A 25,191-nucleotide genomic window follows, 5' to 3' on the forward strand; every position below is an offset into this window, starting at 1 on the left:
GCACACGTTCTCTATACACCACTGTTCTGAGGCTCCCACAATGTATTCACTTAAGCCTTTTCGTGGGTTCCATCGGTTTCTGTCGTCGCTCGTTCGTGGATCAGTGCTGGTCTAGCTTCTTTCAGGAACACTGCAGACGGCGCTGAGAGAGTGCCTCCCACTGATGCAGTGTATAAATCAAGACTTTGCTTATGCACCTGGCCCATGTATTCGCCTAATGAAATTTGAGACTGAGATATATCACACCTACGGACACAGAACGAGAGAAAAAAAGGAAACTTTGCACTACCTAATCCAAAATTACAAACATTCATAAAATTCGCATCGCCAAAGAGGATGTTGGAAAGAGAGAGACATAGGCAGGGAGAAATCAAGGAGAGGAAAGGTAAAGAGGGAAACCTGACGAGCGTCCGTTTGCTACCCTACAGATAGAAAATCAGAGGCGAAGTAAACTGTGTAATACATTTAGTGGTAGCTGGCAGTGTTTTTAAAGCTTTTAATGGCTGTGTTCCAATGCTTTCCGTAGACGACTAAATAGACCGCTAAGGGGACAACGCCAATCTTAATTCAGTTCCGATTGCTACAAAGCCGGCAAAAGAGACGGCTTCGCGAAGGCAGCGTCGAAGTCGAAAACGATCCAGGCTACTTTGTTGTCCAAACAAGATGGTGGCGGAGCAGAAGGCTTGAAAACTTTACACCATCTGCTCACAGCAAAACGTAGCCACGTTTTTTTATGTGCTTATTGTAAGTGACCTTATGTTTTTCAAAGGTTCGCACACGCAAGGTGTTAAAATACAGAGATATGTGTGACTCTCAGCTTTTCCTAGTCGACGCGAGGTGGCGTCATGTCGCAGAGACGTCAAAATTAGTTTTGAAGAATGGCTCAGGAACAGGGATGAAAATAAATGGGCGGCTAAAGTGCACAACTATCTGTACATGAAAAGCGTGGGCACAGAATGGAGGAAGAGGTCAAGGAAGTTGGCAACGAAGTACAGGATAATCGAAACTGTAAATAGACAACCAGGAGTCATCAGAAAAAAGTGAGAGAAATAGAGACATTTAATTGGATGCAAACAAGGAAACAAAAAGGGCCATGGAGAGTTACAAAAATGAAAAGAAATTAGAAGGGAAAATCTGTACGATAACACAAAGGGCAGTGCCTTGCTATTTGAGGCTCGAGCCGGTTGCCTAAGGACCGAAACATACCGAAGCAAATATTCGGAACTAGATGAGGCATGTGTATGCTGCAGTAAAGATGCAGAGACCACTCAGCACATCCTAATGGAATGCGACGGGATCCACCCAGCGAGAACCGTAGGTAACGTGCAACTCCCAGAAGCGCTTGGGTTTAAAGTGGAAGGAAACATAAACAGATCAGCCGTAGAGATAATCGAGAGACGATAAGAGTACTGGTGGAAAAAAAACAGGGATAAGATTAATACGACCTGATCTCTTAAAATCATAGGTAGCGGTACAAGGTAAATTTTGGAGAAAAAAAAAAGGTTCACGGCAGGTATACAAAAATGCTAGATAAAGAACATGTATAGTATACCTGATTAAATCAAGCAGGCTTGGCGACTATTTGTGCCGCCCCGTTTCAAAGGGGATGCCATTAAATCATCATCATCTTCTTCTTCCAGATGGTTTCAGACGCGTTCCATTACTTTGGCTCAAAGCTGTCTTCTTAGCTAGGGTGATCTTAGCTGTCAACGTAGACTGTCTCTAATGCTGGCGAGAATTTGAACACTCGCTGCAGGCCCGTACACCTTAGGAACTTGAGCAACACAGATACAGTCTTCTGCGCGGAGTGCCTTTGGGTACACTGTCCTTGAACTTCTCGTTTTATACTGGCCGACTGTCAAGTTCATCAAGCACTGTGCATATCACTTGTTTCTCGGCACTCTACCGCGAATATTCACTATTGGAAAAAGGAACGGAAGATTGAGTCAGAAAGAAGCATGCCCCTATTGTGTCGACACAGTATCGACAATACATCTTTAGCGAGTTATAGACGCCGCCATTGCGTCGGCAGTGAATTGGCGTGACAAAAATACTCCAGAAGATATGGACCGAATGGAAGACAATACACCGCTGCTCAAAGTTTAATATTCGTAAGATTATTGCTCAACTTTTGTCTCTCTTCCACCTACCTGTCTCTCAAAAGTAGCAGGAAAAGTGGCCAGCAGATATGCACCGAACGGAAGACGATACACCGCGGGTCATGGTTTAATATTCGTTTGGACACTTCTTTATAGCACAAGGGGCAAAGGGATTTCTGCTTGAAAACTTTCTTGCTATGTGCAACCAACGAGCTCGGGCAAACACTGTGTGTACCCGCGTATGCACCTCTGGTCAGTTGCACCCGCTTAAGCGGTGTGAGTTGGGACAAAACAGTGGCTGCGACCCGTTTGAGAATGCGTGCTTCCACTGCAGACTGTTCCCGACAATGCAGTGATGCGAGGGAAACCACACGGGAGAGTTGATATATCCTGGACGCCGCGCCGCATACACAGAAATTCAAAGCCCAGTGCTCGCAGGTGTTCCCGCAAAAGCACTCACGAGCACTGCATACGCAAACAACTTCTCCCGACGTGCCCCCAGACAAGCACGCAGGGACAGCCGAAGATGCGGTACTGTGTCCGCCCTTGGTACATAGGCTGACGCCACGTGCACTTGCACATTTTTTTTTCACAGGCAGCCTCATAATCACACAGACAGATCGAGGCTCCAAAAATGTTTCCACAATTTAACAAAGCCTACAGTGTATCGTCACAGGTAGAGTAAAACTAAAATTACAGGTTTAGAAGGAAGCTTTGCCACAGGATTTCTTGTCTAAATACATGGGAATGGAGCAATTGTTCTGCTCGGTATCAACTCCAGTGAAATTGATGAGGTTTGTTGCATTCAAAAGAGAAAGATAACTTAAGATCTGCTTACTGTATACAGTACCTTTTTAATTAAAATAAAGATAAGACAGAAATAAAGATAGGAAGAGGAGGCTAGATGATGGGTGGATAATGCACAGATCTGTCAGAGCATGAACAAAATTTAGGCTACATGAATTCATCCTTCATGGCAAGGTGACATCTATCACCACCTGTGTACAAGGCTGTGTAACGTACCGACCGACCAACCGACCAACCGACCGACTGACGTGCCGACCGACGGACCAACCAACCGACGGATCGACCGATGGACCGATCAACCGACCAACTGACGTGCCGACCACTTGACAGACCGACGGACCGACCGACCTATCGACCAACCGACTGACGTGCCGACCGACGGATCCGACGTGCCGACCAATGGTCCGACCAACCGAGTGACCGACCGACGTGCCGACCGAAGGACGGACCGACCGACTGACGTGTCGACCGACGGACAGACCAACGAACCGACCTACCGTGCGACCGACTGACATGCCGACCGACACACCGACGGACGGACGGACGGATGGACGGACGGACCGACCGACCGACCGACCGACCGACCGACCGACCGACCGACCGACCGACTCACGGGCCGACCGACGGACCGACCGACTCACGGGCCGACCGACGGACCGACCAACCAACGGATCGACCGATGGACCGACCAACTGACGTGCCGACCGATTGACAGACCGACGGACCGACCGACCTACCGACGGAACCGACGTGCCAACCAATGGACCGACCGACCAACCTAGCGACCGACCGACGTGCCGACCGACGGACAGACCAACGAACCGACCTACCGTGCGACCGACTGACATGCCGACCGATGGACACACCGACGGACGGACGGACGGACGGATGGACGGACGGACGGACCGACCGACCAACCGACCGACCGACCGACCGACCGACCGACCGACCGACCGACCGACCGACCGACCGACCGACCGACCGACCGACCGACCGACCGACCGACCGACCGACCGACCGACCGACTCACGTGCCGACCGACGGACCGACCAACCAACGGATCGACCGATGGACCGACCAACTGACGTGCCGACCGATTGACAGACCGACGGACCGACCGACCTACCGACGGAACCGACGTGCCAACCAATGGACCGACCGACCAACCTAGCGACCGACCGACGTGCCGACCGAAGGACGGACCGACCCACTGACGTGTCGACCGATGGACAGACCAACGAACCGACCTACCGAGCGACCGACTGACATGCCGACCGATGGATCCATCGACCGACTGACGTGCCGACCGACGGACAGACCAACGGACCGACCTACCAACCGTCCGACTGACGTGCCGACGGATGGACAAACTGACGGACCGACCTATCAACCGACTGACGTGCCGACCGACTGACCGACGAACCCACCGACCGACGAACCCACCGACCGACTGACGTGCCGACCGACAGACAGACCGACGAACCGACAGGCAGACGGACCGACCGACCCAAGACAGAAATAATTTCTTGTTCAGACTATCTGCTTCGAATGTGCAAATAGCCTGCAATCTACTCCGCATGGTGGGCCGCAACCTCCACGACACAGCGGTCTCATTTTTCTTAAGGCGTCGTCGTCAGTGAATGCAAGAGCTCTGATGCTCTGCGGGTCGGCGCTTTCCGTCGTCACGCTCCAAAGCGGATTCTCTTCACGCCCGGCGCTTATTCACGTGCCGTCAATGTATGCTTATCACGCCCACAATGCACTGCATGCCTTTCATACCTTCCCAGATGTTTTTCTTTCGTTCTGCATTCCTGCTCGTTTCACATTAATTCGCTGCACTGTGACGTACTTTCGTTTTTATTTCTTATTTTGATTTGTTTCTGATGTCAAGCCCCCCATTTCCATTACGCAAAGCCCATTACAGTGCCTCTACAAGTTTGTGTAATGCGTTAGCATTAGGAGTGTCACATCGCAAAAAAAAATGTAAGGGTGTGAAGTTTAGGAAGCCGGGCACGTGGTAGAAGTGTATATATACACCACACGCCAATACTCTTTTGTCGTCAGATATGTGAATGCGCACAAGGTGGTCAGAATTATTATACGTATTTCAACTGCGGCTACTCTCATCGCATCTGTTGTTCACGCTCACTGCCTGGTAAACATTTTTTTTTCTTTTTACACAGTACGATTCAAGTAATAGAGCAGAAATTAAGCCAACTTATGTAAATGAATTCTAGATTTTTACGTGCCACGAGCTGATTATGACCACGCCGTATAGTAGGGGACTCTGGATAACCTTGACAATTTGGAGTTATTTAACACGTACCTCAATCTAGTACACAAACAGTTTTTTTTTTCGTTTTTTTATTATTTCATTCCGCCCGCCATCGAAACGTGGCAGCTGTCACCGGGACCGAACCCGCGACCACGAGCTCAGCTGCGCAACGCAACAGGCACTGGGCTACTATCTACTGCACCTGTTTCACATTATGCTGAAACGATTGACTCCCTGTGCATTACGGCCGGTAATGCACAGGGAGCGATGCATTAATACCCAAGAAACGACCGCCCCATTCCAGGGGCGCTATAACGTAAAATGATTCCAAGCTGTTTTGATTCCAAACTCCTGACGTCAAATTTACGTAACCACCGACGCAAGCTTCGGGCGGTGACCCGCAGTGTTGTCTAAACAACCCAATCAAACACTCTCCTCGTCGATAGGAGGTCACCTTTGTTCGCTTTCAAAAACCAATAACATTGTCGACACTCTGCGGTTTTTCTTATCTAATGGCTGACGAGAGGCGAGGAGCACACTCTAGTGATGAGGGTTTTGATGGGGCCGAGCCAGCACAGTGAAAATAGATAACCACATGAAGAGAGTGGTGCCGGCTTCTCCGATTGGTCCGCTTCTCCTTACTTAGCTTGCGGTGGCTGGTCGAAAATCGCGGCGGCGTGCAACGGAAGGATAAGAATGCCGCTAAAACGGATCCTCAGCAAGGAAGAGTTGGCAGAGTGATGTCGTATGCATGCCGATAGGGCTCGATAACGTTTTACTGCCACGCAAAAAGGTTTGTCATGCGCAAATAAATACATGCTCACCGGCAGGTGCAAGTAGCGAGGGCCTGAGCGATCGGCGGGCAGCCATCTTCTATTCCTTTCGGAACGGGGCAGTCTGTGGCTGTTCAGAAAAATTTTCAGTTTTGTTCGGCATATTAACGCATTTTTAACGCGTGCACGTCACGGTGACAGGTGAGTTTTCGCGGTTTTGTGAGGTCGCGTGAGAGACAGGCGAAGTTGGCGTAGCCAGAAAACATTGGACCAATAGCAGAAGGCTAATGGTGAAAAGGCGTTGAATCAGGAATAATTATTTTTCTTTTGTGTGGTTTAATTATGCATAATCAGTGTGTACACGTTATATCAGATGGGGAGCTATCGCGGTTTTCGTGACGTCGCGTGACGGACAGGCGAAGTTGGGAGTGGCCCGCAAATGTATTGACCAATCGTGGAGGCTGATTGCAGAAATTAGAATCAAAACAGTTCGGAATCATTTTACGTTATAGCGCCCCAGGACTGCATTTGCTTTTTTTTTAGAAAACATCTTCGCGGTGAATATCATTCGTTCCAAGGTGTAAAATGACAGTAAAAAAATCATAAAGATTTCGAGGAGCAACATTGCTCCTTCTAGGTCAACACGAGGGCACGAAGAAGCCGAACGAAAAATGGCGGATGTTATGCCTAGCCGGTGGTGAAAACATCCCCGACTCTAAAATTTCGTTTAGAAGCACGTGACGCCGAATCAGAAGAGGCTCGGATAGCTCTTTTGTCTTCTGCTCCGCGTGTTATTTTTGTTCGGTACTTATTACTGTGATTCTTGCTGTTCTATGCTGTACGAGTGTGTCCTTTTCCTCGACACTGCTTCCATCACTTTTGTACTAGTATGTCTTCTTACCTTGTAGGTTATTCTTGATGCTATGTTAGCCCCCTCCTCTATTTATTGCTTCCTGTAAGCCATGGACATAAACAAAATAAGTAAATAAATAAATAAATAAATAAATAAAATCTCATGCGTGCATAACAAATGCCTTCCTCGCATAGGCGATGCGTGAAGTTTTACAAAAGCTAAGAAGTGCTGATGAACGGCCGACTCAATTACGACACGTAAGCAGCAGCGGGAAGGTCAGAGGTTTGGTGCGAAACTTCCCGCCAACGCTTCCTCCGAATTGGTGTAGGTTATTTTCTTTATTTTTGTACTGTTTCTACGTTAGCATGTTGGCTGTATGCCGGAAGGATTTGGACAATATTGCCGAGAAATCAAGCCCGCCGCATGCTACCCCCGTCCTCAGCGACGAGACACCTAGGAAGCTGCAGTGACGCCGGCAGGCCTGCGCAGCAGCTAAGCCCAGTGGGGGTGAGCGAGAGAGAGAGAGAGAGAGACGGACGGCACCCGCACGTGCGCGTCACGTGAGTGCCTCGCCAACAACCCGTCTCGCTCGGCGGCATCGCGTCGCCTTATCTCCTCCATCGAGGCGGGCTGGTGGCGTGACGCCGCGGCGATGCCCTCTCCCCTCACGCAACACCTGGCGCGCTAGTGCGCCAACCGGTGTTCCGATTCGCTCTCTCAGCTCCGTCGAGGCGCGCTCGTGACGTCGCGTCGCTACCAGTGGGAATTAAGGTGCCGTTTCGCTGCTACAGACGCCGGCTTTCTCACTCATTGGGCAATTTGATGCTTTCGCGTCAAAAAGCGGGGGAAAAAAGTCGAAGCTGAAGTGACGACAAATGTTGGACGCGGCTTGCACAGCTAGGCAGGAACAGAAAAGCGATAACGCTACGCTAGAAGCAGACAAACACGAAGAGCCAAGAAGAGTACGTAAAGCTCGCTCAGCGAAAATTTGAATGGGTGGTGTACCAAACCAGACGTCTATGACGCGTTTCCGGCTCTCTAAATCGCTTTCACTGCATTCAACCAGCAAAAGCATCTCCAATCAGCTCCCGGAGCAGATGCAGAGGCACAAAACTTCGAACATGCACTGCGAAGTACCACCGGTAGGTGCGCTGCTCACGCACGTCAGTATACGAAACCTGCGAAACTTCTGTAGCAGCTTTGATGAAGCATACATGTACGCCACGTTTTTTGTTTTCGTTTTTTTGTGTGTTGCACGTTTTCCGATGCAACGTTGCACGATGAAGAAGACAAATACCCATGCCGTGATTGCGTGAATGCCTGTGCTGCTGGTGGGCACTGACGATAACAGCTCACAGACCCAAAACACAATTTTCGAGCTCGCACACAACTCTGCAAACACAGCTTGTTGCTGGAAATGGAACGTGCTTCGAGAAAGGCCTAGGCCGAAAACTCTTATCTCAGTTTTCGGAGGATGAGAGCAGCGAAGACTTTGCAGGCGCGGTCGCTATGCAAACGAGGATATTTGGACGACCAGTCCCTGTGCTCCTTTGCGAAAAGCAGCACGTGACTTCCACCACATTCTCTCCAACATAGCCGGGCTGGCCGGGGCCTCTGATAAACTATCTATCCATGCATGTCTTTAATGTAAAAACATTCCGGCTACCGAGCCTACAACCACCAATCACTCATAAGAACTATAGTGACTGACAGTCAAGTCACGGGTTAAATAGCATTCAACTAAAAAGGCTGGAAGCAGCCCGCCTTCTGCTACTTCGCCTTCCTTATATGGGAACATATATGTTTCCTTAAGAAAGATGAATGAGGATGTGTGAAAAATAAATAAATAAAACGGAAACTTCCGCACGCGCAAGAACTGAGACATACAAGTGGGGGAAAAAAAAACTAAGCACAAAACTTCAGCAACGAACGCGAGTCAGCATGCATAACATCGTTTCCAGTATTTTGAGCACGTGTCCGCACTGATAAGTATGTATTTCACTGCAATGAAAGCTGTCCTTTCGAGACCACTAACTGGCCATACATTTATCTGCGAATGCCTCGAGAAATAGATCTTTTGAAGCGAAGGCGACAGCATCACAGCCTTGCGTATATAGTGCTGCACCGTACTAAACGAAACACACGAGAGAAGCGGAAATAATGACGTTAGCGCAAAACCGGCGTCTGCGGCGCACAGTCAGGAAAAAGACCCGGAGAGCCGCATTACAAGCAAGGGAAAGCGGGTGGAGGAGAGGGCCTAGGGATATGCACTAGATGTTTAACGCCCACAGCCAAGCACGCACGGAAAATACTCGGCGCTCATAACAGAGCCGTCGTTGTCTTCTACGAGGGAGAAGAACATTTCCGAGCGCGCAAACAGCCGAAGCTCCGGCGCCTGCAGCGGTGTGCAAGAAATAAAAGAACGAGGCGCTGGCTTCGCCGCATGTGCATCATGGAGAAGGCGTAGCTGGTTGTGGCCGTTGTCCTTGTTTATAGGTACCGCAGTCCTTCGAGTTTCCTACACAACTTGTTATAAAGGAAACGCCGGCGCTTGCATGCGCCTCTAGAAGCTTGTATACATGGCTGCAGCATGTGAATGGTGCTTAGCACACGGAGATTTGCCTAAACATTTCTCCTTGTAGCTTCGAACGGCTTTGTTCACTTTGCGAGTTGTTCATATTTCAACAAAGTATTGCGTTCTAAGCGGCACAATGCGCATTGATAGGGCATGTGTACCGAATCGCATTGGATTTCTGCGTTTAGAAAAATGGTATCGCTTTAAAATTTGGGCCATGCAAGGAAGATAAAAAAATTCAAGGGGGGCACTCAGTTATCCCTTCGTGGATGAATGCGAAAGCATTGTGAGCACCAAAGGTCGTTGGTTCGATTCCCACCAAGGGTCGTGGCTTCGATTGCCGTAATGAACTCTATCTCAATTAGACCTGTTCCCTTATTAACTCTACCTTAATTAACCTTGTCCTAACTCCCTGCGCCTTGAAACCGAAGGTCGTGGGTTCGATTCCCACCAATGGTCGTGGATTCGGTTGCCGTAATTAACTCTATCTTAATTAAATCCGGCCTTACTATTTTTGCCTTCACTGGACTCAACAACTGCCTCGATTGGACCTTCTGGACATCTTGGACCATCTCGTGGTCAGGCCAACGCCGACTACGCCGGATTTTCCTGCCTGATGACCAATATAATGCTTTCGCATCGAAACATAGTGAACAAAGCCGCGGGAACCTATAAAGCTATAGGCGTGAAAATCCGACAAATACATGACTGCACTAACCAGCATTCACCTGGTAGCCAAAACATTGCCACAGCAGACCTCCCCCTAGTGATTTTAATAGGAAACTCTACGCCGCAGACACGGCACCGACAATGGCGCTGTGTACATGATGATAATTGGCAATAATTGTTGAACTGCGCGGCAGTGCTAATGCCAAGTGTGACGATGTCGGGCTGCCTGGTGAGCGGCAAAACCATCACTGCTATGCAGTGCAGTGCCAGTGGCTCGAGCAGTTTGAGGTTGGCACGATGTTTCTCACTCTGCCTCCACGCGGTTAAGCAGCGGTGGTTAACAGTACCATGGTTGTCAAGACTGGACAACGTAATCTTCAAGTGGGAGCGAAGCCATAAACGTCACGTGATGGTACTTGAGGACAAGGAGAAGGAGGGCGGCTGCAGGTGGACTTTTCTTGGCGTAATACTTTATTCTTTTCTTTTCTATGTTTGTGAATAAGCCCTCTCAAAAATAGTATTATCTTTTGGTTGCCTAATGCTTCTTTTGAATGTTTGCGTTTTGTTCGGTGTACTTTTCAATCAATCCAGTGTGGCCAATACCCCCTCATGGGTACGAGCCATGTTTTGGGGCAACAACAATAACAATTACCAGAAATTTGGTGCTTTCTCGACTTGGTGACACGGGCAGTAGTTCTGCAAGACACACTTGGAACTATTGTTCACGTTGAAGGAGCCCGCTCCCCGAGCGGTGCTCAATGCATCTAGCGATTGTTCAGAGCTTAACGCTTTGAGGTTAGATACCGTTCACTGTAAACTTTGGACGTGCACAAATGTGTCTGTAAAAGAGAGTTTTACGGTAAAGATCTGAAGGGCAGTGCGACAGCCGTCCCCGTGCTGCGGTGGCGAAGGCTGCGGCTACCGGCAGTGGTCGGTATCCAACGTCAGCCATAAACATAGCCAGCAACGCAGCCCGTGTGGGAGCTAAGAAGTGACCGCATATGGCGGGATATACAGTGAACTCCAGCAAGGGCGTCAGTCAGGACGCACATTCGGATGCCGGCGTCAGCGATCTGCCATCATTACCAGCCAGCAACACAGCCTCACCAGGCCATCGGTATGTGCGCAGTAGGACTCCGGCGTCGGTAGAGCAGGCGCAGCGTGCAGGAAAATGCCTCAGAGATAAAGAAAAGCATATAAGTTCTAAGCTCAGATATGCGGAGGCATTGGAAAGGCTCGGGTATAACGAAGAAATTGTGCCGTATGCAGTGAAGCGGCGTCAAACTCTTGGATAGGTAACAGCCAGTGGCAAACAAGAGGTATAGGTTCAGTTTTAACAGCCAAGCTGTTTAAGCCAGCCGTAATTTGTACTGCGTACCAAGAAACTACCAAGAAAGAAAATAAAATTGGGAGAACGCGGTGTCGGCGTTGCAAGCTGCTGCTATGCAACGCGCAATGACGGCCCTAAGTCCGAGACGCGCGAAAAGAAATTATCATCATCATGAGTAATAAGATGAAAAAGTTTGCGCGCACTTCCGGAAATGCTGGGCTATGATCGCCCAGCTTCGCTGTTTCAAGCGTTGCGCGGCCGGGTGTAAGGTTAAGTGTTTTTTTCTTGCGCTAAGTATACTGTAGGATGCAACCGGAACCAAAACGAACACTGGATATGAAGTGGATACGAGGTGACACGAGGAGAGCGCAGTGTCCACTTCATATTCAGTGTTAGTTTCGTCCCTGTTGCGTCCTGCAGCATACTTAGCGCAAGAGAAATGAACACATCCCAACTAGTCCAATTTATAGTTCTTCTAAGAGTTATCGGATTTCTCAACTGTGTGAAAACTCCCTTATACAGCTTCGCTGCCTTTTACGTGTAAGTTAGAATTAAAGAGAAAGTGCATACTGTGTGGTTTCATATGCCAGAACCAAGATCTGGTTATGAGGAACGCCGTATCGCATGGAGGACTGCAGAATAATTTTGACTACTAGGAGTTCTTTAACGTGCACCTAAATCTAAGTATGCGAGAACTTTCACATTTCACCACCATCGAAATTAGGCCGCCGCAGCCTGGATCGAACCCGCGACGTCGACCTTCGCAGCGCAATGCCATGACCATTTGGCTACAACGGCGGGTTATGCGATATACTTGCTCATATTAACAAAGATATTCGAAGGTTCCTTCGAATATGTTTGTTAGTTGTTAATTGTTAGTTGTTAGAGCGTTAGTTCTCGGCCGCGGCGGCCGCATTTCGATGGAGGCGAAATGCAAAAACGCCCGTGTGCTTGCGTTGTAGTGCACGTTAAGGAATCCCAAGTGGTCAAAAACTAATCCGGAGCCCTCCACTACGGCGTGCCTCAAAATCAGAGCTGGTTCTGGCACGTAAAACCCCAGAAAGAAGGAGTTCTTAGCACGTTCCTCAATTTTGTGTTGTCGCCGTCTTAGCTCGTTCCTCAATTTTGCGTTGTTGCCGTCGGCCCAGCCTACTGCAGCGCCGACCTTGGCCGCGCGCTAGAAGGTGTTCCCATTCGTGGAAGCGCACCCGATGCCTCTTTCGTTTCCACTAATGAGAGAGGAGAGTTTGGTCACGTGACGGAAATCTCGGTTCCCTGCAACGCCACCAGATGGGGATGACCTCCGCGCATCACTAGGGAGCCTACATGCAACGCCGGCGCTTGAATGTAGGCTCCCTACGCATCACTAGGGAGGCTCCATGCAACGCCGCTTGAATGTAGGCTCCCTACGCATCACGGGAATGGGCAACCCGCCGAATGCACCCGCAGCATCATGGAAGCTTGGTCACGCCTCTCCTTTCTCTTCGAGAGTTGGTGACGGCACAGGTGCTTGCCGCCACGTCCCGTTAACCAGAATGGTTTTTACGGTAGGGCCGGCGGCGGTGGTTCGCTCGGTGCTGCTGTGCGCTCGACTGCGCCAGTGTACACTTGGAAAGCCGGCGAGCACTGAAGCATAGGAGAGGAGCGTAGTAGTTTGAACCAGAACGCTATGAAACATCATTTGCACTTAGTTGTGATGGAGGAACCATGATTTCCGGACGCCTAAGTGATTCGGCTAGCTCTAGAACGACAGCAAAACGCCTAACGCGCACCATAGCTAACGCTTAAAACATTTGCGTTACGCACTGGTAACCACCCGGTGAGTTTTCCTTTAAATATTTAGGACAGGGGGGGCGGGGGAAGCTGCACCGAAAGACAGACTGGATGCAAATTGGGCTCTTCGCAGCTTACTGTAGCCCTGCCGGTCTGGAGCGCCGCAACTTGCGTGGTGCGGCCTTGCATTATTACCTCGTCTACGCGTGTATTTTTTTGCGGATAAGAGCAGGTGGTACTCTCTTGCTTACGGCTAAACGGAGACGTTAGAGTAAAAGGCACGCACTGTGAACGCAGCTCTCTTTAACATTTTAGCCCAAATTCTGTTGTTTTTAATTACAAGTGAATTATTTCAGAAATCGTCAAAGGTCGCCTTGAGCAACCTGGGTGGCTGTTAAGTATGGATTGCAAGTATGATGACTGTTACTTGCGCTGCAATAGCAATAACACGGTCGGTGAGGCGCAATAGCGATCTCTCTCTCTATTGCGATTTTTGTTTCACGGGCGTCCAGGTCCACCCACGATTGTACGTTAACAACTACAAGGGACATTTTATTACAATAGCAATTATACAGACACTCAAAGAGGATTTCTGCTATCGACGTCGCCATCGCCGTGAGGTTCCGTATGACGTCAACGCGATGAAATCGTCGCCGCTCCGGACGCTGTATGTGCGAGTGAAAGGGCGCGAGGGACGCGCGCTTTCACGGGGAGTGACCGCACGGCAGCGAACAAGCGCGCGTTCTGCGCCGTGCTCCCTGAAGGGCTGCAGAATAAAGGCTCATTCACACCGGCGACTGACAGTGGTCGCGCGACCAAGTTGGTCGCAAAGCGACCAGTCGCAAATGGTCGCAAATGGTCGCTTTTCTCGAAAAGCGACCATTTTGGGCCAGTCGCTCACTGCGCGATTTTTCAGTCGCGCGACCGTGGTCGCAAAGCTGCTCAACCAATCAGCGCCGCGCCGAAAGTGATGTGTGTCGTCGTCCACGCCAAATGCAATGCCCGCGTCACGATTTGCAGGCTACAGGCCGGTAATTGGTGTCTTGTCTTGTGATTCTGGGACGCAGCAGTTGCAGCAACGTGTCGAATATACGCGGTCGCATTCACTGGAAGCTAAACAGCAGGAAAAGAAAGCACAACACAAACCCTTTTTCCAGCTGCCGTTCGTTGGATGAGCACGCCACCCAAAGGTGAACAGCGGGTGAACAGCTTTGCTTTAATATTATGCACCGAATAATACGCAATGCGAACTAGAAATTACGACTCGCTCTCTCTCGATAATACTCGTTGTCATGCGCACAAAGTTCGGGCAGGAGGCGGCTTGCGTGGCCGGTCACTTCACGCGAGCGGAGGCACGGGCGCACCCACGAGCGTCGCGTTTTCTTTGGAGGCTTCCGCGCTGCCACAGCTGACACCCCGGCGGAGCACATCAGCACAGAGACGGCGTCTTCCTGTTCGCTCGAATCAAAATCCAGCCATCGCTCGAAACAAAATGCATGGCTGTTGCCGGAACGCGAAACCAATTTACATAGTGCCAGCGAAATGCGCGCTGACTGCGTAGATCCCTAGAATTCTCGCTAAAGAACGAGAATGTCCGGGATTGCGACTTGCAGGTCGCGCTCAGCCGGGCTTGCCGGTGTGAACATCAGTCGCCTTCGGTCGCTTTTTGTTCGCGCGTCGCAAATGGTCGCGCGACCTCCTCAAGTCGCCGGTGTGAATGAGCCTTTAAGCATCTCTTTCCTCCTTTACACCAAACGCGACTATATAGAGCAAACGCGACTTCTTCCGTCGTGCAAAAGGCGGTGAGGGAACAGGAGGGAGGGAGGGAGGGAGGGAGGGGAGGCGACGTTTAGCTGCGGCACCAAATGCGTATTTATATAAAAAAAATCACAGCATATCCACGGGGTGAATGATGATGAGTGGGCGAAGCTCCGGAGGGAATCATCGGATCTCCCGCTTAAGGGGACGCTAGCACAAACGCGTTAGAAACGTGCAGTACTCTCTAGTAAGGGGGAGCGGCCACAGCGTCTTACGCAGCCATTTACACATGCCGGAACGTGCACCGCGTTTGCCGACGCCATCACCTGACTGCTGAGAGAGTATACCCCCCGTATTCATAAACGCTCCTCGACTTGAACTTGACTTGCCACCGCTTTGGGCAGCGCGTTCGAAACGCGTTGAAGGTAAGGCGGAGAGGCCACAGCGTCTTACACCAGCTTCTTACACGGGCCGTAACGCGCTAGCACAAACGCGTTAGAAACGCGCTAGAAACGCGGCCTTTCGTTAATGTTGGGTATTTATTGCCATCGTGGTGCGTGTGTCCATGTCCGCTTCGTGGCGTTGTGGGCTAACGCCGCGCGCTCGGAAGCGAGGGGTCCCTGGTTCGATTCCGCGCTACGGACACAACTTCGGTATTTTTTTTCTCATTTTTCTCAGACTGGTTACACACTACTACTACGACGACGGGGACGAACGGGTGCCGCTATAAGGAGCTTCGCCCCTAAAACGCATGCGAGGCGAGAAGGTGGTAAAGACTTCCGACGCTGCTCGACGAGTGTCCCACTCTGATCTCGTCGAAAACCTCCGAGCCGCCCCCAGAGGCACCGGCAACAGTCACCAACGCCGCGAGCGTTCGGTGCGAACGGGGGCAAAACGGCGACGGCGTCGACAACAGTTTTGCGCGTTGCTGGTGCTGCTGCATGTGCAAGTTTATAGAGCTGATAAAACTACTATCTTTACTCTGTATAGCTCTCTACTAAGTTGCTATCGAAATTGATGCTTCGCCTTTCGGGTGAAACTGCGCCATTTTTAAGTCCGACGTAGTGTTGACGCGTGTTCGCCCTCAGTAAGACGACGCTACGCCTTTGTAGTGATTAGCCTAGCCCAAATACGTGGCTATCACCTTGCGACAGCGAATCGATAGCCAATCAATAGCTAATCGATAATCGACAAATAATCAATAAATTCTGGGAAATGCTGGGGATGACTTGGTTGTGCTTAGCCTAGCCCAAATATGTGGCCAATACCTCGCGATAGCCAATCGATAGCTAATAAATAGGTAATCGATAATCGACAAATAATCAATAAATTCCGAAAAATGCTGGGTATGACTTGGTATTGCTTAGCCTAGCCGAAACGCCAAGACTAGCTAGGTGACCATCAGCTCCGCTGTCTCTTTAGCATTGCGCCTCCAGTGCACGCTACGCAATTTTTTTTTTGAATTGGGCAAAGTCAATTTGGGGGGTGGACCACCTAAATTTTGGGGAGGACCAGATCGGTTTTGGACGTGGGCCAACTCAATTTTTGAATTTGGCAAATTCAATTTTGGGAGTGGGGCAAATCGATTTTAGGAGTGGGCCAGGTCGGTTTTGAATGTGGGACAACTAAATTTTTGAATTGGGCGCGGTAAGTTTTTGAGTGTGGGCCAGCAAAACTTTGGGTGTGGGCCAAGTCAATCTTGCGAGTGGGCCAGCTTGGTTTTCAACATGGGTCAACTGAATTTTCGAATTGGGCGAAGTCATTTTTTTGGGGTGTGGGCCGCGGCGTCCGTCCGGCGCGGCGGCTGTTCACCGTGGGATTTCGTTGTGCGAGCAGCAGCATATCCAGCGCCGGGAACGTGACGTCATCATTTGGTCACGTGCATTTTCCTGCCATCGAATTTAAACGCGGGACCGCTCACAGGTTTTCCACTTCATGGGGCATATAAGGCTTTCGCCCTAAAATTTGTCCATAATTTTTACACCTACAGACTAGCGGCTCCCGCCACTGATTGGGTCGGTCTTGCCACCCCTTTGCTGGCAAATTAACCGCACCACATTCTTGTTTTTTGTTGTAACAAACAAAATAAAACAAGGTCGATCAGGCCACAGCGGATACAGCGGCCACTTTTGCGCTATGTCATGGACGCGCTGGAACACAAGCACCTGTGACTCGTTGTATGGCTTCATTTTTATTGCGATAGCAGCCCCTAGAAGCCAGCGAGTACCACGGGCGTTTCACAGGTGCATTTATCTGTAAGATTTTGGTGGCTCAGCGAATGACACTATTTCGACACTCCAGGCGAATTTTCGTCGTCGTCGTCGTCGCCGTTACGTTTCTATAAAGTACATGTGCGAAAAGACATGTGTACATGTGTGAAGTACATGTGTGAAGGTGAGGGAAAGCCTGAGAGGTTCAGTCGAGGAAGGATGGTGGCTTGATCTGCCTTGATGCGCGCTGTCTTCCCGCGCGCCCAACGTTGGAGGTTACGCGGTCAAGCGTGTGCTAGGGGGGGGGGGGGGGGGGGGATAGCGCGTCTCTTCTTCTAGCCCGGCCGTGGCTGCGCATGTCCATTTTCGCGGCTTAGCGCATAAGCGGTGCGCACGCCGTATCATGGAGGTAGCCTGTCGCAAGTGCAACGCTCGGGGGCAACATAGCACAAATGGTTTCCAGCAGAACGTATGGACACGGACAGAAAGGGACGACGACACAGGCTGCAACCAACGAGCTCAGGCAAGCACTATTCTTAAGCTCGGGGCAAGCCGAGATGGCTTGTGGCCTAATGCGTGCTGTATCCACAACGCGCCTGGAGGTCGCGTAATCTAAAGCTTCGGATAGGAGATGAAGCAGGAGGCAGCACGAAGCGTTCGCTTTCCTCTCCGCTGGCGGCACGTTTTCTCACGCCAGTGTTGTGACAGCGAGTGGTCGCGATCATACAGTGAGATCTGTTCATGTTCGCCTGTGCGTGCGTGACTCCATTCTTATTTTAATTAGTGAGCGAATGTTTACTGCAGTTTATGCGGCCGATAAAACTACAAGCCTTGCTTTATTGAGGCCTAATGATTTGCTATCGCTATCAAAGGTTCACCTTCAGGGCGACACTGCGACTTTAATTTAAAGCGATGCTTTCTTAGCTACTGTCCCCCTCCCCCCACTTTTTTGTGTTTGTTGCTAATTTTGCTATCGAGTGGGCAGGTGCACACTGACGTCATAGGAGCACGCGCGACATAAGGGGTCTGGGCTTTCTCTTCGAGTGACTAACCATTATGGATGTCTGTCTTGCTTTGGGCAGCAAGGGCTGCTTGGATAACCTTCCTTTTGGTTAAACAATGTGGGAGACGGCCGTTAAGACAGCCGTTAAGTACGCACCCTAATTTACAGTCAATATAGACCGATAAAATGCGAAATCACACAAGTATCTGAAACCATTGACACGTCGTAATCTATATATGAAAAGACCTGCTCATTATACGTAATACACACTATGGGCTATGTTTTAGTGCATCTTACTCCAAAACCAAAGAAAACTGCACTTACATGGAGCGACATTAAGGATGCGTTCTGCTTGAATTTTTCTACTGAATTTTATGGGCTAGTAGAGGGGTGTGGCCTACACAACCCCGCTCCTATTGCACAATTTCTTGATATTTTCACCCCCCCCCCCCCTCGACTTTCGGTCGCGAGGAGTAACGGGTTTGTCATTGTAGAAGCACAACCCACTTCTTGTTGTAAGTCAAACAATTCAGAAGTTCATATGACTATGGGTGTTTCAAGTGATAGTTGTCGAACAAGGAATGTCAATGGAGTCTTCGTTTCGAGAAGTGGAATTGTCTTCGTCAGCTAGCAACTTGTGTTCGTCAAAGTTCAGGCGTAACAGCCAACTCTCCTCCAACAAAAGAAAGAAATAGAGACAGCCAATGCTGTGTTCATGTCTACAGAGAAAAGACTGACACTCTTGAGTTGTTGCTGTTGCTGAAATTCCGAGACAGCCCCTGGGCTGCTAATGAAAAAAAAATCATCTATGGGGAGCATTGACAGGCATCTGTGAAGGAGCGTGTTGACCGCTGGCAGTTGCCAGCTCTTTCCTGTCCCGATTTCTGGCGCTGTTTTTGCTCTTAATTTCTCCAGCGTTGCTATCCTGCGAAAGACAAGTTCATTTGTCAAAACGGTGGCAGCAGCGACATTCCTTGTTCGACAAACGTTATTCGCTTGGTACCATAGTTGCCCTTTAGCACAGTATAAGGACTACCAGCATGCACTGCGGCAGTGCTGTGTGCCAACACGCAACGTGCTCTGTGCCATCTATGCCACTTCGCAGTGTGGTCAAGTGAGAGCAGGACATTGCAACCGAGTGTGAAAACGCCACAATGTCCTGCTCCCACGTGACCACAAACTGTGTCATGACGTCACAACATAGTATCCTCCTGCAAAACGAAACCAGTAAAGACTGTAGCAAAGCTAAAATATTAAATTATATATTACGGTTTTCTGAGGATTTTCACTATTTCTTCTAAGGTTTGGAGGTCCTGGACGCTAGGAAAACTGTGTATCCGAAGATACTACGTCAGTAACTCTTCAAGAAGTTGCCTTAGCAATTGCAAACAAAAAGAACGGAAGCTCTTGCCGTGTTTTACGACGTACTTACATCTTGCAAAATAAGAAACAAAAAAGAAGGAGAAGAAGAAACGCACTTTTTCATGCAGTCCCAGCGAGACGTTTCAAATAGTAACATTCTGTCAGCTTTTCCCGCAAGGAGTCGCTTTGAGCTACCTCTACATTTGGAGCCTTCATGCGATAGCTGTACAGATTAAAGCCACAGCAACAAGCAAGTCTACCGCATGCTCCCAAGAAAACATGGCATTAGAAGGCAGAGTGAGAATGTGACGAAGCAAAAGGAAGTGATGCCGGCAGCTTCTCTTTATAAGGGCTGCCGGTGTCGTCATCCTTCTGAAATATCTGCTGACATTTTGTTGATATTTTTGTTCTGGAAGTTGCTTATTTCGGGCCGGCGAAACGAATGTTGGAAACTGCTCCTCGGGCCACCAACGTAAGGTAAAAGAAAATGTAAACAGTTGAGAAAAAAAAAAACACTTGGGTAAAGGAATAAACAATGCGCGTGGTGCGTCTCTGTTTCAAATGCCCTTCTCGAGTAAGAAGCCTCGTAATCCTCTTAAGCTTCGCCGTGACAGGCGGACCCAAATCGGCGTGAAGTGGTCACGTCTCGGGAAAGTGACGTCGGCCGGAGGAGAACGCGTCCCCAAAAAAGCCAGTTCTATTCCAGCTTCTACTCCACAAATGTCTTGAAATATTAGCTTTTTTTCTTTTGAGGGAGGGTGTTGGACAGCCACCACTTTGTGTTCTTGTTTTTCGTTAGTAACGTCTTTATTGGTATTTTTTATCTGTGTGCGTAGGGCTCAGTAATCCTCGCGGTAGCCGGAAAGCAGAAATGAAGGTTCTCCGCCAAGACAGAGCCATGGTGCGTTGTTTTTGATCTTCGTCTCAGGCAACTACACAGTTGCGGCAATTCAGTCTCTTATACCTGACTTGTCTCTGCTTTTTTAAATAGTTACTGCGAGCTTACGTGGCCGGTCAGCAATCTAATGTGACCATACGACAACAAAAAGAAAAGAACCGAGCAGCTTTCTCGATTTCTACGTTTACAATAGTAAAAAAAAAATGGAGCAGTAAATAACATGAGATGTAGTAGGTAAGGTATCCAGTCGTAGATAACACTGGGAGGATTAGACAAGGTGCAACGTTCATTCGAAGAGAGTGCAGACCTTGAACAGAAAAGGCGGCGAAGAATATAAAGCCAGCCAGCGCAGCAATAATAACGAACCAACAGAGTAGAAAATACCATGACATTTCACAGGTAAGGTAACACGACGTAGGTAAGAATAAAGCAAGGCAAAGTCGTCCTAAGGTGGATTGTCTCTCTGATAAACTCAAATTATTCATCTAATAATGACCTTTGCGTCTTCGAACACAAATAAATGTCACCGCTCAAGAAGAGCATGGACATTGGAAACGAAAAGGTAACAAACGAAGAAAGTGCAGTAAGTGACATACCAGACTACGCAAGTTGCCATATATGTACTGGAAAAGACAAGGAGTAACAATAATGACGCCTGTGTTAATGAGACATATATCAGCGTGCTTACGTACGTAACACGCAAAGTCTGTCTGCAGGGCTGTCGGGACAAGTTTAGTAGCCGGCAAACGTATACATCAGGACAAATTCAAGCGCGAACAAGAAAAAAGAAAAGGGAGACTCAACAGCAGTTGACATCTTTGTAATGCGAAGCGCTTCTGATTTGTAGAGAACGGTTGTATGAATAATGTAGCAGTTGTGTAGCAAACGGTTATGCAAAAATTATAGGCATTAGTGTTTACGTTTATTTTAAGTAAGACGGAATGTCTGTAATGGCAAAAATATAGGATTGAAGGTGAACTAAAACCCAGTGGGACACACCGAGTGGCCACAGGGGCGCATACCCCGTGCACATACGTAGTCACCTCAGTGGCACATAATTTTAGACTGCACTATCTCCAGGATCAGTCCACAAAAATAGTCGGATAGGCTTTCCGGCCGAAAAGTCACGGGACTCAGACGAGAATGATTCAAAAAGTTGTCGCAGTTTCACCTGAAAGGCGAAGCATCAATTGCGATAGCAAACTTGTAGAGAGCTATACGGAGTAATGATATTAGCTTTATCAGCTGTATAAACTTGGACATGCAGCAGCATCGGCAACACGCAGAACTGTTGTCGACGCCATCGGCGTTTTGCCCGCGTTCGCTCAAAATGCGTGTGGCGTTGGTGACTGTTGCCGGAGCCTCTGATATAGAGTAGTAGTAGAGGTTGAGGAAAAGAGAAAAGATGCATGTTTCTGCAGCCCTTATAGGGAGCACGGCTCAGCATCTGAGGGGCGGGGAAGGGGGGATAGAAAGTAGGAAAAGTGGAATAAGGGGAGGGAGAGGGTAGTCGTCATCTTCTCGGGCAGGGTGCCCTCACAGTCGGTCAGCCAGCATCGAATCGGCAAGGTAACAGAGTACGACCTTGAATACCCTGCTGGAACTGCGGGCTGGGAAGAGCAGGTCCGTGCTGGAGGCTGACGACAGGCCCATACGGCGTAGTTGAGCCACCATGGTGGCTCGGTGTTGGTTGAGTGCGGGGCAGAAACATAGCACCTCTGATATAAATAGGCACTGCGTGCCGCAGCTAAACGTCGCCTCCCTTCCCTCCCCCTCCCCCACGGCCTCTCGCTCGTCGGAAGAAGGCGCGTTTGCTCTACATACATGGTGATTGTGAAGGAGAACAGAGACGCCTACTTCTGCAGCCCTTAAGCGAGCACGGCGCAGAACGCGCGTTTGTTCTCCGCCGTGCGTTCACTCCCCGTGAAAGACGCGCCCCTCGCGCCCTTTCACTTGCACATACAGCGTTCGGCGCGCGGCGACGATTTCTTCTCCAAATGACGTCATACGGAACCTCACGGCGACGGCGACGGCGACGGCGACGCCGACGGCAGAAATCTGCTTTTGAGTGTCCATATAATTGCTATCGCAATAAAACATGCAGAATCCACGCACCGGGGGATTCCGTTTAAGGCAACCAGTGGTGAGCCGGCATAAACGGTGCATCTTGATAACAGACGCGCAACAAACGTTCGCGACAAACGCCCATAGCAGCCGTCAGCCCGTGCGGTGGAGACACGCCACACACTATCGTCACTGACCACAGCATCTAAACTTTCAGATGCCACAAACCTCTCGCACGAGAGCACGTGCGTCCAATGTAAAGGGGCACTTGCAGTGTGCTTTTGCGTGCATCAGCGCACACGTCAATTGTATCAAAGGGCGCTACTTGGCGTTGATTCGAAAGAAGTACTCGTGCGATGCTAGCCTAATGGTGAGAGCATCGGGCTGTTAGGCTGGGAGACCGGCGTTCGACCTCAACATGGGACATTTAGCTTTTGTAACTGCAGCGTTCGTCCACGTGCACCAGCCACAATTCGGCTTCACGAGAGCACATGTCCTCTACTGAGAAAATCCGACCGCGAAAATGAGCAGTACAGCCGAAGTAAATTATTGTTCGCTGTAAAACGGAAAACGAGCAAAATAACTCAAACCAGTTAATGAAAGTAATGATGGCGTTGAAGGCGTATGTCTGTCGTAGCGAGGATCTTTAGGTATTTATTGTTTCGTTTGGATTATTCCGTAAAGAGCAGAGCGTGTCACCGGCACATATGTAGCGCTAATACCAATAGCTATTTGCATACGCCGACACGCTGCGTTGTCCTACGTTGAGCTATTCGCCATGGCGGCAGCAGGCACTACAGGGCCAGCCAAAGCGAGCTATGTACCCGTTACTACACCGTTTACGCAAACACATGCATGTACGAGCAGGCGTGCGTAGACTTGATTAATCTGAACGAAGACCAGTTCCTGCGGAAATGGTCGACACGAGTTATAAAGCTGCGTAATGGGCGCATAACTGCGCTGTTGTTACCGTATTAACACCTTAATTTTTGGCAGGTAAGATCACCTGCCAGACTTTGACGTCATCCTGGCGTGTTCTTCTTTTTTTTTCATAATGCGCCCTGTTGATTATATATGCCATCGTCATTAGTATTTGAATGTTTTATTGTACTTGAAGCAAAGTACACATGTACGTATATTCAAGAATGTTTTTGTGTGGAAATAAACTTCTCTTAAGCCACGGTCAGCAAAGTCTGGGAGAGTATCGCAAAAGAAAGCTTCAGTTTAACGCAAATCGAAACGCCTGTTCTTTGTAACTACAAGAGAATGGTAGGTGCACTGGCTCCCTAGCAGGTCTCTAAGCATGGCGTGGACCCAGCTGCACATTTTGAAGAAGCTGGAATTGAGTCACCGTTGTAGAGGCATGACAAAGCAGGAAACCCAATAACGCAGCCTCTAAAACCGTCTCAATTTATGCTGCTTTATTACGTGAAATAACACGACACTACATTTTCACTCTGACGCCTAACCGACAGCTTTATTAAGTCCGTGTTTACAAGCTAAGCTTACGGCTATACATGAATGTCTGAAAATATAGAAACTACATGGGCGTCACCTTTCTTCTCATTTCATACACAGCGGCAACCATTTGCAACGATAAAACAATCAAATTTTTGTGAACGTATTCATGAGAATGCATTGCGTTTACTACTTTCACTAATATTCGAGCCTTTGCAACGGTGCATATATTTCTCTTCCTTTCAATTCTGTATTTGCTTTTTACTTTCCGTATTTTGTTCAAACCCCTTCCTCCCGTATAGTGCAGCAAACCATACGCGCGTCTGGTTCACTGCCTTAAGTTTTCTTCTTTTACCACTCTTTCCTCTTTTTTTCTTTTCCTTGAGACAGCACACGGACAGCAAAGGAAATGACGAAGTAAGCGTAACCCTGTCTGGAGTAGGTCACGACATCTAAGGTCATTTATTCTTCATTGAGCAATCACTCGAACAGCCACTCCTCAATGTATAGTAAGTTCATTTTTCAAACGACAGACAGACAATGAACTTTTATTGAGGTCCTGAGGGACTAGCCGGTGGAGACCCGCTGGGGCCCCCGGCTCGCCGCTGGCTGCTCCCATGTCGGAATCAGGCCAAGCCTGCTCTTTCACGGGCCCTCTGGACGGCCATGGACTGGAACTGAGTTCCGTACTTGAGATGGCCTCGTCCCAGTCCTGTTCGCTGGTGAGTGACGTATCCCGTAACGCAGGAGACTGCCAGAGCATACTAGAGTTCACCTCCCCACAATCCGGGCACTGTGGGTCAATTTCTGTATTACCTGCTTAGGAAACCTCGCGAGGGATATGACCTCGTCTGAAGCATCCTAAGCGTGATCGATTGAGCTCTACATAGATTTGGGTGTGGAGGCGGGAAGCGCCTGCGTTCCTCTTTATAGTGGGAGACGATTTCATGAAATGTTAATAACGGGTCGCTGTGGCCGAGCTCCTCCGGATCCAAAAGCCTCACCGCCGTCGCGGCGCGTGAATTCTCGCGCACGGCGGTGAGCAATCTCATTGGGATTCGGACGGCCCGGCAGCACGTTGTCACCCATGTGAGCGGGGAACCACGTAATGTAATGCACGGGGTCAGAATAAGTCTTGACTTGCTCTTCAGAAGCGCCTCCGCCTGTCTCGCAACCATTCCCGAAGCGAAAGCCCTGACAGCCGCGCGTGAGTCAGTGTAAATACGGCCTTTTAAAATCCTGCATCGCCAGCGCTATACGTCGGCCGTGACAGCGCCTACCGAA

The sequence above is a fragment of the Dermacentor silvarum genome, chromosome 10, assembly GCF_013339745.2.
Source record: "Dermacentor silvarum isolate Dsil-2018 chromosome 10, BIME_Dsil_1.4, whole genome shotgun sequence".
NCBI classification, from domain to species: domain Eukaryota; kingdom Metazoa; phylum Arthropoda; class Arachnida; order Ixodida; family Ixodidae; genus Dermacentor; species Dermacentor silvarum.